At 37.3% G+C, this 17,885-nt stretch overlaps 1 protein-coding gene across 3 annotated transcripts in view; it reads right to left on the bottom strand.

Moving 5' to 3' along the window:
- SPC25 (SPC25 component of NDC80 kinetochore complex) overlaps window positions 1-3,986 on the bottom strand; it is a 72,579-nt gene extending 68,593 nt beyond the window's left edge. Inside the window, exon 1 of one of the 3 annotated variants that reach the window (XM_053697529.1) lies at window positions 3,902-3,986. The gene's annotated coding sequence lies outside the window, so the exon portion shown is untranslated. The remainder of the gene's footprint in view (window positions 1-3,901) is intronic. The other 2 variants (XM_053697525.1, XM_053697527.1) reach the window with 2 other exon arrangements.
- Window positions 3,987-17,885: the final 13,899 nt, after the last annotated feature.

Genomic DNA, 17,885 nt, shown 5'->3' with positions numbered 1-17,885 from the left:
TTCAAAAATAGAAGTGAATTTAAAAAAAGTGTCTTACAATGACATGCTCTGTGAATCATGCACATTTAATTTTGACTTTCCTATCCCTTTAACGTTTACAATTACTTGGTATACCAGCTGCAGTTTAACCCCTTAATGACCACAATGTACCCTGTATGTCATTGGTCGTTAAGGGTTTTTTCAGGACATAATAGCACAAGTCTAGCAAGAACACACTATTAATGCCCTCCCTCCAGCAGGCTTTGTGGAATAGAGCAGTCTCAACGCTGGTGGCAAGACCGCGCTAAAAAGCAATCAAGTCCCAAAAAAAAGGCCAGTCACATACAGGGTACGTCGCTGGTCCTTAAGGGGTTAATGTATGGGAAATTGTTCCTTTAGGTATATGAAATAACTTTCTGCTAACTAAAACCACAACCCAATATAGTAATTGATCTTGCTGGGAGAAATAACTCATTATGTTATCTATAATTTGCTCTTTTTTATTACTGTTTACTCAGACTAATACTTTTAAGGGAATGTGATATTAACTAAAATGTTAATTTTCCATTGATCTCAAAGGAAGCATTATTTTAGCTAAACCTTTTCCAATTGGAAAAAACAAAATTAGAAAATAAAATCCATTTGTAAACAATTTAATACACCCCTGCAGGTAAATGGATTACAGGGGGGGGGAGGAGATTTTTCTTACAGTACACTAGTGTCTTTAAAGTGAAGATAAACTTTGATGAATGAAAGCCCGTTTTTTTTAAAACTACTATTAAAAACAGGGGCACTTTCAGTCAAATTTTAGAAAGCAGCTGTTTTTTGATAAAAAAGCCCCCACTTACCTTGTTTTTTTTTTTTACAGTCGGAGCAGTTTCCCCACGCGGAGATCCTCTCTTCATGCGTCAAATAATCCAGCTTCCTCCAATCACGGCATGGCCTCAGGCAATGACTACCCAGGGGGAAAGCCGTGATTGGAGGAAGCTGGATTAGTCATTGATGACGTGTGAAGAGAGGATCTCCGGGTGGGGGAAGCTGCTCTGGTTGTGCAAAGGAGAGTTAATTTTAAATCAAAACGGCTGCTTTATAAACTCTGATGAATGAAAGTGCCCCTGTTTTCAATAGTATTTTTAAAAAACGGGCTTTCATTCTTCAAAGTTTACCTTTACTTTAAAGTAAATTGAATTGTTATTTTGAACTTGTGCAGCATATGCTTGAGCACTCTTGTAAACCATTTACCAAGATTATGACCCCTGAAACCGCCACTGTCCCTCCCCATAAAATAAATAAGGAAAGATGCATCAATGGGGCTTTTAAGAGGGGGCCCTACATGCAATCAATGGGAGGTGGGGTGTGTTGAGTGACTCCTACACTAGGTTTAAGGGCCATAAAATCCAAACTTTTTCTTTCATGATTCAGATAAAACATACACTTAAACAACTTCCCTAATTTACTTGCATTAAAATTACTGTTTTCTTGTTATCCTTTGTTGAAAAGCAGGAAGGTAAGTTCAGGAGTGTGCACGTATCTGCAGTACTGTATGGCAGCAGTTTCGCAACAATGTTATTCATTAGCAAGAGCACTATTTCCTGTCATGTAGTGCCCCAGACAGGTGCACGCTATTCATCTGGATCTCTCTTCAACAAAGAGGAAAACAAAGGAAATTTGATAATAGAGAATCCCATTTTCATAAACGTTCCAGTTTATAGATATCTGAATCATGAAAGTAAAATTGTGGGTCTAAGTCCCTTTTAAGGACACTGGGTACTGGTACGGATCCTACACTGCAAAAAAAAATCATTCACAAAAAAGCCCTAAAACTTCATACTGGCAGACTGTCGACCAGTAAGGCAGTGGTGAGGAGGAAGAGCTGTCAGGGAGGTGTCAAGTGGGAGGGTAATACCTACATTACAATAGTGTTACCTTTGCATGTCTGCTATTTCTTAAAGGGGATCAGAGAGGCTGTTAAACCCATTTGTAATATGGTATATAAATAATTTTAGTGAGAAACCCAAAGTTTGTGATTTTATATAATCCCATTTGGCAGCATAATGGTTGCATGAAAAACCAAAATGGTTTATAACCAGGTTCTATTTCTGTTTAAATGGAGTAATGGCAAACATGCTAAAAAAATTCTGGTATTTTGCAGTAAGTTTATTCTGAAATTCCTAGTAGCAAAGGGGTTAAACATAGTAACAATTCTGTCAAGTTTTTTAATCACTTGACATTATAAAAACTTAAGGGATAGTAAACCCACATTTTTTAATGATTTAGATAATGCAATTTTAAGCAACTTTCTCATTTACTCTATGATCAATTTGTCTTTGTTAGCTTGCTATCTTTACTTGATAAAGCAGGAATCTAAATTAAGGAGACTGACCATTTTTGGTTCAGGACCCTGGATAGAGCTTGCCGACTGGTGCTGAACCAAAATGGCCAGCTTCTAAGCTTACATTCTTCCTTTTCAAATAAAGACAGCAAGAGAAAGACAAATTGATGAGTAAATTAGAAAGTTGCTTAAAATTGCATGCTCTGTGTATCATAAAAAAAAAAAATTGGGTTTACTAACCCTTTAACATTAAAGTGAAGGTCCATTTTGATGAATTAGTGCCCGGTTTTTAATAACTATTAAGAACAAGGGCACTTTAATTCATCAAAATTTACATTTCACTGTCTTCTTCAAAAACTTACCTTTTAATTCTGAATGCCGCTCCAGCAATTCCCCTGGCCGTCGGAAGCCTCTGCAGACGTCAGAAATGACGAATCAGGCTTCCTCCAATCACAGCTTCCCCCCCAGGAGGAATCTTGGCCTGATGCAATGCTGTGATTGGAGGAAACCAGATTCATCATTTTGGACCCACGAAGACAGCTTGCGACAGGCGGAGGAAGTGCTGGAGCGGCTGCCAGGATTAAAAGGTAAGTTTTAAGCACCTTTCTAATTTACTCCTATTATCAATTTCTTTGTTCTCATGCTATCTTTATTTGAAAAAGCAGTACTGTAAGCTTTAGAGCTGGTGTTCTGTTAAGGGAACAAACTTTTCAAAAGAGCGAACCATGTCACTTCCTGTGACGTTACATCAGCTGTTGTACACATTTTGCCCCTAATGCGCATGCGTACCAGCGTCCCATACCTGGCCGCATACATCACTGTGAAACTATTTAGAATTATGAAATTGAGAAGTCTTTCTATAGCGAATGCGTGGGATTTTCTATCACAAATGGGGGGGTTTATGGAACGCTCTTTATTGGTCCCTCCCTGCATGACTAACAGCCACTCTGCTATCGCCACTGCTTGTGTTGGATGATCCATTTTGCAATGTCGTATTTTTTATCCTTGCATTTATATCGGTTTTACACCATAATTCACATATTTGGCTGTTTGTCATGCAGGGACCAATAAACAGCGTTCCATAACCCCCCCCCCCCCCCCATTTGTGATAGAAAATCCCACGCATGCACTATAGAAAGGCTTCTCAATTTCACATGTCTAAATACTTTCACAGTGACGTATGCGGCCAGTTATGCGATGACACTGGCACGCATGCGCATTAGCGGAAAAATGTGTACAACAGCTGATGCAACGTTACAGGAAGTAACATGGTTTGCTTTTTTGAAAAGTTTGGTCCCTAAACAGAACACCGGACCATTTTTGATCAGCACCTGGGTAGCACTTGCTGATTTGTGGCTAAATGTAGCAAACCAATCAGCACCTCTATCAAAGTGCTGAGCTAAAAATGGGCTGGCTCCTAACCTTTTATTACTGCCTTTTCAAATCAAGTTAACATGAGAACAGAGAAAAAATTAATAATAGGAGTAAATTAGAAAGTCGTTTTAAATTGCATGCTCTATCTGAATCATGAAAGAAAAAAAGTGGGGTTAGCATCCCTTTAACACAACAGAAACAGGATATAGGTTTTACCGACGTCCGAAATATCTTCAGCCATCTTCACAGATCACTAAGGCACAGCATGCAGTAGATGGTTCAAGTTCTAAGCTTGGAACAGGCCTGCATTTGAAAGAATCAGACACTATTAGGACCTAAACATCTTAAAAGGGCATTAAACACTTTGAGACCGTAATCTAAAATGATAAATCTTATATAGAAAAAAAAAAAAAAAAAAACTCAGTTTCTGTTAGAAATGGAAGTGCAATCATATTCCACTCAGCCATTGGCTGCACTCTAGTGACCTATTTATAGCAGTCTCTAACTGGCCCCACATTAGAGAAAGCAACTTAAGTTACAACATAGCATCTCCCATTGTTTCATAGATACTAAAACACTTTTTATCAATATTTAAATAGGTAAAAAAAAACAAAAAACTTTAATACAATATATCTACATATTCTCTGACTGATGATCTTTGAATGCATCATTTTATCTTGCAGTTATTTAGTGTTTAATGCAATGTATTACCTTAATGCCACTGCCCACTGTAAGAGTAAAGCCAAATACCAGCACCTCTATAAAGAGATGAGCACTATCAGTGGCTCTGCTCTGGATACTATTCCTCCCGTCTCTTACGCGCAAGCAAACCAAAATGCAAGCACGCCTTTCAAAGAGGAGATGAGCACAAACGCAAATGAAACCTGTATATAACAATACATAAAATGGTGGTGCTGCGCACGTGTTCTGTGCACTGTACTAATCTTCAAACCTCGACCTACCCCATACATTTCTCTGATACAAAGTTAACAGAAATATAAATCATATCCCCCACCCAAACTGTATTTGAGCAACAGCAGGAGGACAGAACGCACTTACCGCACATCATGATCTGACTAAAAGAAAGAGAGAATGGAGAGCGGACTCACTATTTATATGTATGAAGATTAATCCCAGCATGCCATTGGCTGCAGGCGGCTACTCTTGATAGGCTAGCGGTCACGTGAACTGCATTGGTATTCTCGCTTGTCATAGCTCTATTTGGTAGGTATTAGGTGCCAGGTCTCCCTTTTTCATTGGGGCAAACCGCAAAACCTCGTTGTTTCTACACGCGCGGCATTAATTGAGTTCTAAATTCAAAACTAGATGCAACAGCATGTTAAAAATTAGCTAAAGCTATAAAATGTCATTTTTGTACCCGTGTAATAATTCAATGTACTGGCACCGTCGTTTGTAAAGTTTTTGAACGTATTAGCACATTATTACTGCACTTGAGAAAGAATTGAAGTCCCTGGTAGCCTCGGTAGATAATAATAATAATAATAATAAAAAGACATACAATACAAAAGAAAACAAAAAACACCAGTAAGACATACAAATCAATATTTTAAATTAATATATTCGTACTCATTAATCATGGTCTCCACAAAACCATTATCATCAACCTCACATTACACTCTTTCTATTTGAGGCACCAGTGGATAATCATTTTAATGGTGATTTCTTAAAAAAAGAAAAGAATATTTTGTACTGATGTTACTTAACCCTTTCATGACATTCCGATGTAAACAAATTGAAATCAAAATTTCAATGATGGGATAGGGTCAGGGAGGTGTCCCTGTGATGCTAAGCACACCCTCCTGACCGCAATCCCATTCACAAAGCGCAGTTGGCTTCACGAGGCGCTAGCAACAAACCTTATCCATTATCTGATTGGTTGTGCATCCGGTGACCTCACAGAGACACGGACCAATCAGATCATGCGGCCGAGGGCAGATACGCTACAGAAAGTTCTGTTCTAATCAGAGCCTCGGGCTCTGCCACCGCCTCTGGGAACCTAACCATCCCCCCACCCTCCCCCCACAACGTTCTTTTAAAGGTTCTTGGACAGAATGTGTGTGCGACGGATAATAATCGGACGGACAACAGTCCGGTTTGTCCGCAAATCTTTAAAAGCACGTTGTGGGGGGTGGGACCCACGGTTAGGTTCCCAGAGGCAGTTGCGGCGCCCAAGGCTCTGATTAGAACAGAACTCTTTGGAGCGTATCTACCCTCGGCTGTTAATGTATGATCTGATTGGTCCGTGTCTCCGTGAGGTCACTGGATGCACAAACAATCGGATAATGGATAGGGTTTGTCCCTAGCGTCTAGTGTTGGCTTCAGGACAGCCAAACGGCTAGTACGTTCCATGCTGTCCTAAGGGCGCTAAAGCCCAGTGCAGTAAGGAGGCATGGAACATCCTAATGTCAGTAAGAGGTTAAAAGAACAGTAATCACTTTGAGGTTGTAATAGAAAATGTTTCATTATATTTAGTTTTAAAAAGATACTTTCATTTTAAAGGAATAAGATTGCTGTCAAAAAAGCAAGCATGTGTGGTAAAAGTGATTCTTTATCAGTGTACTTAAATAATGACATGAATACAAATCTAAATGTTCAAATACAATTTTTTTTTTATAATACAAATCTTTAATTACAAATACAATTCCTTTTTTTTTGGAAGTAACATTTTGTTTTTTGAAATTATACTTGTTTTTTGGAAATACAATACAGTTTGTTTTTTTTGGAAGTACAATTCTCTTTTTGGAATAGCACTTCTAGTATGTTTTACCATACAACATGCTTTAACAGTTTGGGAAACTTTGCCTCCTCCTTGCAGTAATGCATATCTACCGCTCCTAGTCCTGTCTTTTAGTGCTCTGCTCTGCTGCTGTGCTTGGTCTCTGGCACTTCAGGTTAGTGTGATCTCTGCTTGTCTATCCTGAACCTGCTATATGAGCTAGTTATTTATTACTGCAGTCAATTTATTTCCTCTCTAAAGGACCATAGTAATTAGCAAAAAAAAAAAAGGAAAATGCTATTTGACAGAACCAGGACAACGTCTGCAGTCTGCATGCGGTCCTGTATATTAAGAGTCAATGCTAAAATGATCTTCCTCTCTATTATGCTTATTCCACTTATTTGATTATCCTCATCAAAATGGTTCTAAACATTTTCTACCATTCACAGCCTGATTATTGCCATAATTAGCTTTAAGGGAATCGCCAGTCCAAACAAAACTACCCATGTCACAACTTCTATTCTATCAGTAGATCAACTGTCCTCCCCACTAATTATTCTATCATACTGACTCACAGTTATAATTGTTGCAAGCCAAAACCATGTCAGAACCCCTAAACCGGCAACAAGCCTACATTACAGTTCTCACCTCCCCACATTTGAGATCACCCTTATTTCAACACTCATGCTTATTACACAATGGGGAAATCAAGCAGAACGCCTTAATGGCGTCATCTACTTTCTACACTAATAGGCTCACTCCCCTGCTTGTCGCCTTATTGTCTCTGCAAAACTCTTGAGGGAACAATATCCATGCTACTCATGTAGATAAACACCCCCCTAATGCCCTTAACTTGAGCTAATAAAGCCTGAGGATTTGCCTATCTAATTGCTTTCATAGTAAAAATACCCCTTTATGGAGTCGTAGCATATACAGAACATCATGCAGAGGTGTCCTGATGCTGTCTGATAGCTTTTTTTCCCCCTTGTTTGCCAATTACTATGTAGCTTTACTGACGCCATTTTGTCTTGAGTCATCCATTTTGTTAAGAATGGTTTATTATAGTTTATTATGCTGTGAGCAGAAAATATGCTGTTAGAAATATCAACAATGGCCTTGTAAATGTCCTTGGCGATGCTCCCGGATACACCGTTATCTTAAAAATGTTAGTTTCTCTGCATAATTTATTTTCTCTAATATTTTACTGTATCCTATTGTCCTAACAATGTATGCAGTGATCAAAAGATCCAAATGAGGAGCACCAGGCGATGTCAGATAAAATAAAACTTAACTTTTATTCCAGCACTGCGGCTTTCATTAAAACATATCACTTGTACAACATATAAAAAGATAGCGTAGCATTCTCTCGCTTACGCGTTTCGGCAATAGCCGTAGTCATAGCATGAGAACTTCACATATACAACACTCTTTTAAAATCCCCAACTCTTTCTGATTGGATCATTAAAAGTTACCTGCTAGCTACCTGATTGGTTGCTCGTTGTCTTATATTCTTTGTATCAAATGTCAAAAACATATTCATTAATTTATTAGTTTATTTATTTATTAGTTAGACGCTTTGTCCGTGTAGCTTCAATCCTATTTTCCCTTTTCTGTCTGTATTCGTAAGATGAGCTCAATATTCTGTTATTATCGCCTGTTAATTTCTGTTGTTCTAATCTGATTTATATGGACTTTACGATGTAAACTATTTATATATACCTTGATCTCATATGCACTTGGGTTCCCTATTAATCTCCATGTCTGTAAACATTGCATTCGAATCAACATATGGGCTAAAGTGTCTCTGTGACCCGCCCTCACGTCTAATACTTATTTGGACTGTATCCATTTCAAATGCTTAATTATGTTGTTAGTTCTGTCATTCTAACCACGTACATTTGTACATTGCATTACATTTCATTATATTTGTCTGTGTTAAACATGAGAGTGTGTTAATAGTTTATTTATTTTTTTGGTAATTTATTGGTTATGGGTATTCCTCTCATTCCTTTCTCTTTTTCATAAAAGTTAAGCACATAGTTAGAACACCTTATTATTTCATGAGAACATCTTTTCGTTTTATAAACTGTATGTATATTTTCAAGTTTTCAATTATTAGCGAATTGTAGAAACAGAACTCTGCTTATTCTCCTCTTATTATTTGCTTCCCCCGAAAGAAGTTAAACACATAGTTGAAGCAATTCATTTTTGTAATTCTTTGTGAGCATATTTGTTGGCCAAATGTTTTTTCTAACACTATGTATATCTTTGTTTGTATTTTATATCTGTTCTTAAAAAGAGAAAAGACTTTTTAGTTGTTATTTATTTAAAACACTATGTGTATTCTTACTTTCAAGATGTAGAGAAATTTCGGTTATAATACTTCTTTTTTTTATGTGAAATTTATATTTAAATTTAAATCTTAAGAGTGTTATTATTAGAATGTAGTAGCTAGTACAGCACTATTTCATTTCTGCCAAAAATTGATTAAATCAACCTTAGTATTTAAGCTTAATGGAGTCCTGGTTTTCAACTTATGTATCCAGAACACTTCTCTTAGTGCTAGATTGTTCTCTTTGTTTTGGTTATCTCTTTTTGGTTTTTCAATGATTGTCCATTTAAGTGAGGAGGGATCACTACAGTGTTTAATCTTGAAGTGTTGTACTAATGGTGTTGTAAGTGTACCACTCTTTAAATTTGAAACATGTTCCCTTATTCTCTCACGTACTTCCCTGGTCGTTAATCCGACATACTGTAAATTACATAGTGTTAGAAAAAACATTTGGCCAACAGATATGCTCACAAAGAATTACAAAAATTAATTGCTTCAACTATGTGTTTAACTTCTTTCGGGGGAAGCAAATAATAAGAGGAGAATAAGCAGAGTTCTGTTTCTACAATTTGCTAATAATTGAAAACTTGAAAATATACATACAGTTTATAAAACGAAAAGTACCTTTCCGTAAAAGAAGTTCTAATGAAATAATAAGGTGTTCTAACTATGTGCTTAACTTTTATGAGAAAGAGAAAGGAATGAGAGGAATACCTATAACCAATAAATTACCAAATAAATAAATAAACTATTAACACACTCTCATGTTTAACACAGACAAATATAATGAAATGTAATGCAATGTACAAATGTACATGGTTAGAATGACAGAACTAACAACATAATAAAGCATTTGAAATGGATACAGTCCAAATAAGTATTAGACGTGAGGGCGAGTCACAGAGACACTTTAGCCCATATGTTGATTCGAATGCAATGTTTACAGACATGGAGATTAATAGGGAACCCAAGTGCATATGAGATCAAGGTATATATAAATAGTTTACATCGTAAAGTCCATATAAATCAGATTAGAACAACAGAAATGAACAGGCGATAATAACAGAATATTGAGCTCAGCTTACGAATACAGACAGAAAAGGGAAAATAGGATTGAAGCTACACGGACAAAGCGTCTAACTAATAAATAAATAAACTAATAAATTAATGAATATGTTTTTGACATTTGATACAAAGAATATAAGACAATAAAGACATCCTATAAACACACCTCTCAGACTGAACACACACCTGTTCATTACATTTAGGAGGGTTTCACAGTTTACAACGAACAACCAATCAGGTAGCTAGCAGGTAACTTTTAATGATCCAATCAGAAAGAGTTGGGGATTTTAAAAGAGTGTTGTATATGTGAAGTTCTCATGCTATGACTACGGCTATTGCCGAAACGCGTAAGCGAGAGAATGCTACGCTATCTTTTTATATGTTGTACAAGTGATATGTTTTAATGAAAGCCGCAGCGCTGGAATAAAAGTTAAGTTTTATTTTATCTGACATTGCCTGGTGCTCCTTATTTAGATCTTTTGATCACTGCATACATTGTTACAAGTCTGGGTTTCGGAGTGAGCACAGGTTACAGGAAACAAGTCAGACCCTGGGTGAAAGAGGATTTCCCACAAGTCACAGAGGCGCAAGCAAAAACAAACCGGATGGAAAAAAGTTTGGAGAAAACATAATTTATGTAAGAACTTACCTGATAAATTCATTTCTTTCATATTAGCAAGAGTCCATGAGCTAGTGACGTATGGGATATACATTCCTACCAGGAGGGGCAAAGTTTCCCAAATTTCAAAATGCCTATAAATACACCCCTCACCACACCCACAATTCACTTTAACGAATAGCCAAGAAGTGGGGTGATAAGAAAGGAGCGAAAGCATCAAAAATAAGGAATTATTAAATATTGGAATAATTGTGTTTTATACAAAAAAATCATAACCACCACAAAAAGGGTGGGCCTCATGGACTCTTGCTAATATGAAAGAAATGAATTTATCAGGTAAGTTCTTACATAAATTATGTTTTCTTTCATGTAATTAGCAAGAGTCCATGAGCTAGTGACGTATGGGATAGCAGATACCCAAGATGTGGAACTTCCACGCAAGAGTCACTAGAGAGGGAGGGATAAAATAAAGACAGCCAATTCCTTTGAAAAATTAATCCACAACCCAAATCAAAAGTTTCAATTTTTAAAATGAAAAAAAACCCTGAAATTATAAGCAGAAGAATCAAACTGAAACAGCTGCCTGAAGTACTATTGTACCAAGAAGAGAAAACATCAAAATGGTAGAATTTAGTAAAAGTATGCAAAGAAGACCAAGTCGTTGCTTTGCAAATCTGATCAACAGAAGCTTCATTCTTAAAAGCCCAGGAAGTAGAAACTGACCTAGTCGAATGAGCCGTAAACCTCTGAGGCGGGATTAACCCGACTCCAAATAAGCATGATGAATCAAAAGCTTTAACCGAAATGCCAAAGAAATGACATAAGCCTTCTGACCTTTCCTAAAACCAGAAAAGATAACAAATAGACTAGAAGTCTTTCTGAAATCTGAGTAGCTTCAACATAATATTTCAAAACTCTTACCACATCCAAAGAATGTAAGAATCTTTTCAAAGAATTCTTAGGATTAGGACACAAGGAAGGGACAATAATTCTTCTACTAATGTTGTTAGAATTCACAACTTTAGGTAAAAATTGAAATGAAGATAGCAAAACCACCTTATCCTGATGAAAAATCAGAAAAAGGAGACTCACAAGAAAGAGCAGATAATTCAAAAACTGTTCTAGCTGAAGAGATGTCTCAAAAGAACAATACTTTCCATGAAAGTAATTTAAATGTCCAAAGGAAGCATATGCTCAAACGGAAGAGCCTGTAAAGCCCTCAGAACCAAATTAAGACTCCAAGGAGGAGAAATTGGTTTAATGACAGGATTAATACGAACCAAAGCCTGAACAAAACAATGAATAACAGAAAGATTAGCACATTTTTATGTGAAAACAGCACAGAAAAAGCAGAGATTTGTCCTTTCAAGGAACTTGCAGACAAAAACCCTTATCCAAACCATCCTGAAGAAACTATAAAATCCTAGGAATTCTAAAAAAATGCCAAGAGAATTTATGAGAAGAGCATCATGAGATGTAAATCTTCCAAACTCGATAATAAATCTTACTAGACACAGATTTACGAGCCTGCAACATAGTATTGATCACTGAGTCAGAGAAACTTCTATGACTAAGTACTAAGCGTTAAATTTCCATACCATCAAATTAATAATTTGAGTTCCTGATGGAAAAAAATGAATGTTAAGATATAAGGTCTGGCCTTAAATGGAAGAGACCAAGATTGGCAACTGGACATCCGAACAAGAACCATATACCAAAACCTGTGCGGCCATGCTGGAGCCACCAGCAACACAAAAGATTGCTCCCTGATGATTTTGAAAATCACTCTAAATAGAAGAACCAGAGGCGAAAAAATATAGGCAGAATGATAACTCCAAGGAAGTGTCAATGCATACACTGCTTCCGCCTGAAGATCCCTGGACCTGAATAGACCCCTGGGAAGTTCCTTGTTTAGATGAGATACCATCAGATCTATTTCTGGAAGCCCTCACATCTGAACAATTTGAAAATTCACATCTGGGTAAAGAGACCATTCTCCCGGATGTAAAGCTTGATTGACAGAGATAATCCGCTTCCCAATTGTCTATACCTGGGAAATGACCACAGAAATTAGACAGGAGCTGGATTTAGCCCAAGCAAATATCCGAGATACTTCTTTCACAGCCTAAGGACCGAGAGTCCCACCCTGATGATTGACATACGCCACAGTTGTGACATTGTCTGTCTGAAAAACAATAAACGTCTCTTTCTTCAAAAAGAAGCCAAAACTGAAGAACTCTGAGAAATGCACGGAGTTCCAAAATATCAAATGGTAATCTCGCCTCCTGAGATTTCCAAACCCCTTGTGCTGACAGAGATCCCCAGACAGCCTCCCAACTTAAAAGACACGCATCTGTAGTGATCATGGTCCATGTTGAATGAACCGAAGAGACCCATAGAACTATATGATGGTGATCTAACCACCAAGTCAAAGATAGTTAAACATTGGGATTCAAAGATATAAAAAGTGATATCCTAGAATCCCTGCACCATTAATTCAGCATAAAAAACTGGAAAAGTTTCCTATGAAAATGAGCAAAAGGAATCGAATCCAATGCTGCAGCCATGAGACCTAAAACTTCCATGCATATATAGCAACTGAAGGAAATAATAGAGACTGAAGGTTCCGATAAACGGAACCCAATAAAAATTGTCACTTGTCTGTTAGAGACAAAGACATTGATATAATCTATCTGGAAACCTAAAAAAGGTGACCCTTGTGTGAGGAATCAAGGAGCTTTTGATAAAAAGATCCTCTAACCATATCTTGAAGAAACAACAAAAGTTGAATCGTATGAGATTCCGTAGAACGAAAAGACTGAGCCAGTACCACGAGACCGTCCAAATATCGAAACACTGAGAACCTTGAAAAGATTCTTAGAGCTGTCGCTAGACCAGAAGGAAAAGCAACAAATTGTTAATGCTTGTCAAAAAGAGAATCTCAGAAAATGAAAATAATCTGAATGAAAACAGAAAATGAATATATGCATCTATTGTATCTATTGTAAACAAATAATGCCATCACTGATCAAAAAGGCAGAATAGACCATATAAACACCATTCTAAAAGATGGTACACTTATATGACAATTCAAAAAGATTTTCTGTCTTTGGGACAATGAATAGTTTTGAATAAAACCCCCAAACCCTGTTCCTAAAATGGAACTGGTATAAATACCCCAGAAAACTCCAGATCTGAGCAGCGCCTTGAGCCCCAACGGGTGACCAGCCGCGCTTCACAAGCACCCAATACATACAGGTCTGAAACACACTTCAGGAAAGTGTGAGCCTTACTGGAATAGCCGGAATATGTTAGAGAAAAAAAGACTTCTCACAGACGGTTTTACTCTGAATCCTATTCTGTACCCAAATCTAAGAAGTTTGGACCGAATTGAACCAAAATTTTAAAAAAGTCTTAACCTGCCCCTTACCAGCTAAGCTGGAATAAGAACCACACCTACATGCAAATTTGGGGAGCTGACTTTGATCTTTTAAATGGCTTAAATTGAATGAAGAAAACTTCCAATTATAAACATGTTACTTGGGGAAGAATTTAGGATTCCGTTCCTTAGTAAGAACAAAAACTAATATAAGCTTAAAATTTATTCTTAGAACTCAATCTTGAAGCCCAGAGTAACAGTTGAAGAATTGAATCCAATTGTGAACCAAAAAATTGATTACCTTGGAAAAAAAGAAATATGGAATTTAGAAATCAAATTAGCATTCCAAGATTGAAATCACAAAGTTCTTTTAGCTAATATAGCTAAAGACATAGATTAAACCTCATTTGCGAAAATATCAAAAAAATGACGACAAAAATGAAATTATAAGCATGTTGATCAACTTAAGAATGCTAAACAAATCATAATCCGATATTTGTTGCACTAAAGTATCCAACCAGAAAGTTGAAGCAGTTGCAACATCAGCCAAATAAATTACAGGTCTAAGAAAAGTACCTGAAAATAAATAATTTTCCTTAAATAAGATACAAGTTTCCCATCTGAAGGAAAAAAATAAATACTATTTGCTATAGGAATAATAGTATGTTTAGCAAGAGTAGAGATAGCCCCATTAACTTGGGGAATCTTCCCTCAAAACTTAAAACTAACTGCCGGCAAATAATACAATTTAAAAATCTTAAAGAAGGAATAAAAGAAATTCCTGGCCTATTCTATTCCCTAGTATCAGGAACTGGAAAAAAACCTCTGAAGAAACCACAGAAGGTTAATTAGCAGAATATAAAATGTTAGCTAGTCTTAAAATCAAAAGAACTAGTTACTTCAATATCCAAAATAATCAACACCTTTTCAACAAAGAACGAATGTACTCTATTTAAAAAATAAAAAAGTACATTTGTTAGTGTCAATATCTGATGAAGAAAATTCTGAATGAGAAAAAACACCATCAGAGAAGGATAATTCAGTATGTTGTTGGTCATTTGAAACTTCATCAACTAAATGAGAAGTTTAAAAAAAGACCTACAAATTTTATTAGAAGGCGGGATGTCAGACAAAGCCTTTAGAATAGAATCAGAAAAATATTCTTATAAATGCCTAAGTATATCTTGTACATTAGATGTAAAAAGAATAGCAATATATAATGCATAAATACTAATGGACTCTGCATGTAAAAGTTTATCATGATAACTTATTACAAACCATAGCTAAAGATAAACATTCATAACATTAAAATAAATGAACTTAGCTTTGGTAGGACTGATATCAGTCATCAGGAATCCCTCAGTATTTTCTGAAACAGGAACAGTTTTTGGAATATCTTGCAATATGTAATAGAAAAAACAACATATAAAGCAAAATTATCAAATTCCTTAAATGACAGTTTCAGGAATGGGAAAAAAATGCAAACAGAACAGGCCTCTAGAAACCAGAAGCAACTAAAAAATGAGACTTAAATAATGTCCACATATTTTTTGGCGCCAAAAACGTCTGCAACACGAGAGCCAAAAATGACGCAACTACGTGAAAACTTCCGGCGTCAACTACGACGCTGGAAATGACGTCATTGACGTCAGACAAACGTCAATCTCGCGCCAAAAAAGTCTTGCGCCAAAAATGACCCTTTAAGTTCTAGCATTTTTTTGCACCCGCGAGCCTAACAGCCCGCAGTTAAAAGGAAAAAAGTCAATTGAAAATTTAGGTAAGAAAAATATTGAATTCATATGCATTTTCCCAAAAAAATGAAACTGACAGTCTGAATGAAGGAATACTGAATATCCTGAATCATGGCAAATATAGGTTTAAACACATATATTTAGAACTTTACATATAAAGTGCCCACCATAGCTTTGAGTGTCATAAATAAAAAACATAATTTATGCTTACCTGATAAATTTATTTCTCTTGTGGTGTATCCAGTCCACGGATCATCCATTATTTGTGGGATATTCTCCTTCCCAACAGGAAGTTGCAAGAGGATCACACACAGCAGAGCTGCTATATAGCTCCTCCCCTAACTGCCATATCCAGTCATTCGACCAAAGACAAGCAGAGAAAGGAGAAACCATAGGGTGCAGTGGTGACTGTAGTTTAAAATTAAAAAATACCTGCCTTAAAATGACAGGGCGGGCCGTGGACTGGATACACCACAAGAGAAATAAATTTATCAGGTAAGCATAATTTATGTTTTCTCTTGTAAGGTGTATCCAGTCCATGGATCATCTATTACTTGTGGGATACCAATACCAAAGCTAAAGTACACGGATGAAGGGAGGGACAAGGCAGGTACTTAAGCGGAAGGTACCACTGCCTGTAAAACCTTTCTCCCAAAAATAGCCTCCGAAGAAGCAAAAGTATCAAATTTATAGAATTTTGAAAAGGTATGAAGCGAAGACCAAGTCGCCGCCTTGCAAATCTGTTCAACAGAAGCCTCATTTTTAAAGGCCCATGTGGAAGCCACAGCTCTAGTAGAATGAGCTGTAATCCTTTCAGGAGGCTGCTGGCCAGCAGTCTCATAAGCTAAGCGGATTATACTTCTTAGCCAAAACGAAAGAGAGGTTGCCGAAGCCTTTTGGCCTCTCCTCTGTCCAGAGTAGACAACAAACAAAGCAGATGTTTGCCGAAAATCTTTAGTAGCTTGTAAATAATACTTTAAAGCACGAACCACGTCAAGATTGTGTAATAGACGTTCCTTCTTTGAAGAAGGATTAGGACACAATGATGGAACAACAATCTCCTGATTGATATTCTTATTAGATACCACCTTAGGTAAAAACCCAGGTTTGGTACGCAGAACTACCTTATCTGCATGGAAGATCAGATAAGGAGAATCACATTGTAAGGCAGATAACTCGGAAACTGTATGAGCCGAGGAAATAGCTACCAAAAAAAGAACTTTCCAAGATAAAAGTTTGATATCTATGGAATGAAGAGGTTCAAATGGAACCCCCTGAAGAACTTTAAGAACCAAATTTAAACTCCATGGTGGAGCAACAGGTTTAAACAAAGGCTTGATTCTAACTAAAGCCTGACAAAATGCCTGAACGTTTGGAACATCCACCAGACGCTTGTGCAAAAGAATAGACAGCGCAGAAATCTGTCCCATTAAGGAACTAGCTGACAATCCTTTCTCCAATCCCTCTTGGAGAAAAGATAATATCCTGGGAATCCTGACCTTACTCCATGAGTAGCCCTTGGATTCACCCCAATAAAGATATTTATGCCATATCTTATGATAGATTTTCCTGGTGACAGGCTTTCGTGCCTGAATTAATGTATCAATGACTGACTCGGAGAAACCACGCTTTGATAAAATCAAGCGTTCAATCTCCAGGCAGTCAGCCTCAGAAAAATTAGATTTGGATGGTTGAAAGGACTTTGAAGTAGAAGGTCCTGTCTCAGCGGCAGAGTCCATGGTGGAAAGGATGACATGTCTACCAGATCTGCATACCAAGTCCTGCGTGGCCACGCAGGCGCTATCAAGATCACTGATGCTCTCTCCTGCTTGGTTTTGGCAATCAGACGAGGGAGCAGAGGAAACGGTGGAAATACATAAGCCAGGTTGAAGGACCAAGGGGTTGCTAGAGCATCTATCAGTGTTGCCTTGGGGTCCCTGGACCTGGATCCGTAACAAGGAAGCTTGGCGTTCTGGCGAGACGCCATGAGATCCAGTTCTGGTTTGCCCCAACGATGAATCAATTGTGCAAACACCTCCGGATGGAGTTTCCACTCCCCCGGATGAAAAGTCTGTAGACTTAGAAAATCCGCCTCCCAGTTCTCTACACCTGGGATATGGATAGCTGATAGGTGGCAAGAGTGAAACTCTGCCCAGTGAATTATCTTTGAGACTTCTAACATCGCTAGGGAACTCCTTGTTCCCCCTTGATGGTTGATGTAAGCCACAGTCGTGATGTTGTCCGACTGAAATCTGATGAACCTCATTGTCGCTAGCTGAGGCCAAGCCTGAAGAGCATTGAATATCGCTCTCAGTTC

The sequence above is a fragment of the Bombina bombina genome, chromosome 1 (assembly GCF_027579735.1).
Source record: "Bombina bombina isolate aBomBom1 chromosome 1, aBomBom1.pri, whole genome shotgun sequence".
Lineage (NCBI taxonomy): Eukaryota > Metazoa > Chordata > Amphibia > Anura > Bombinatoridae > Bombina > Bombina bombina.
Note: the sequence above shows the minus strand (reverse complement) of the source record. Positions and strands in the feature narration are given on the sequence as shown.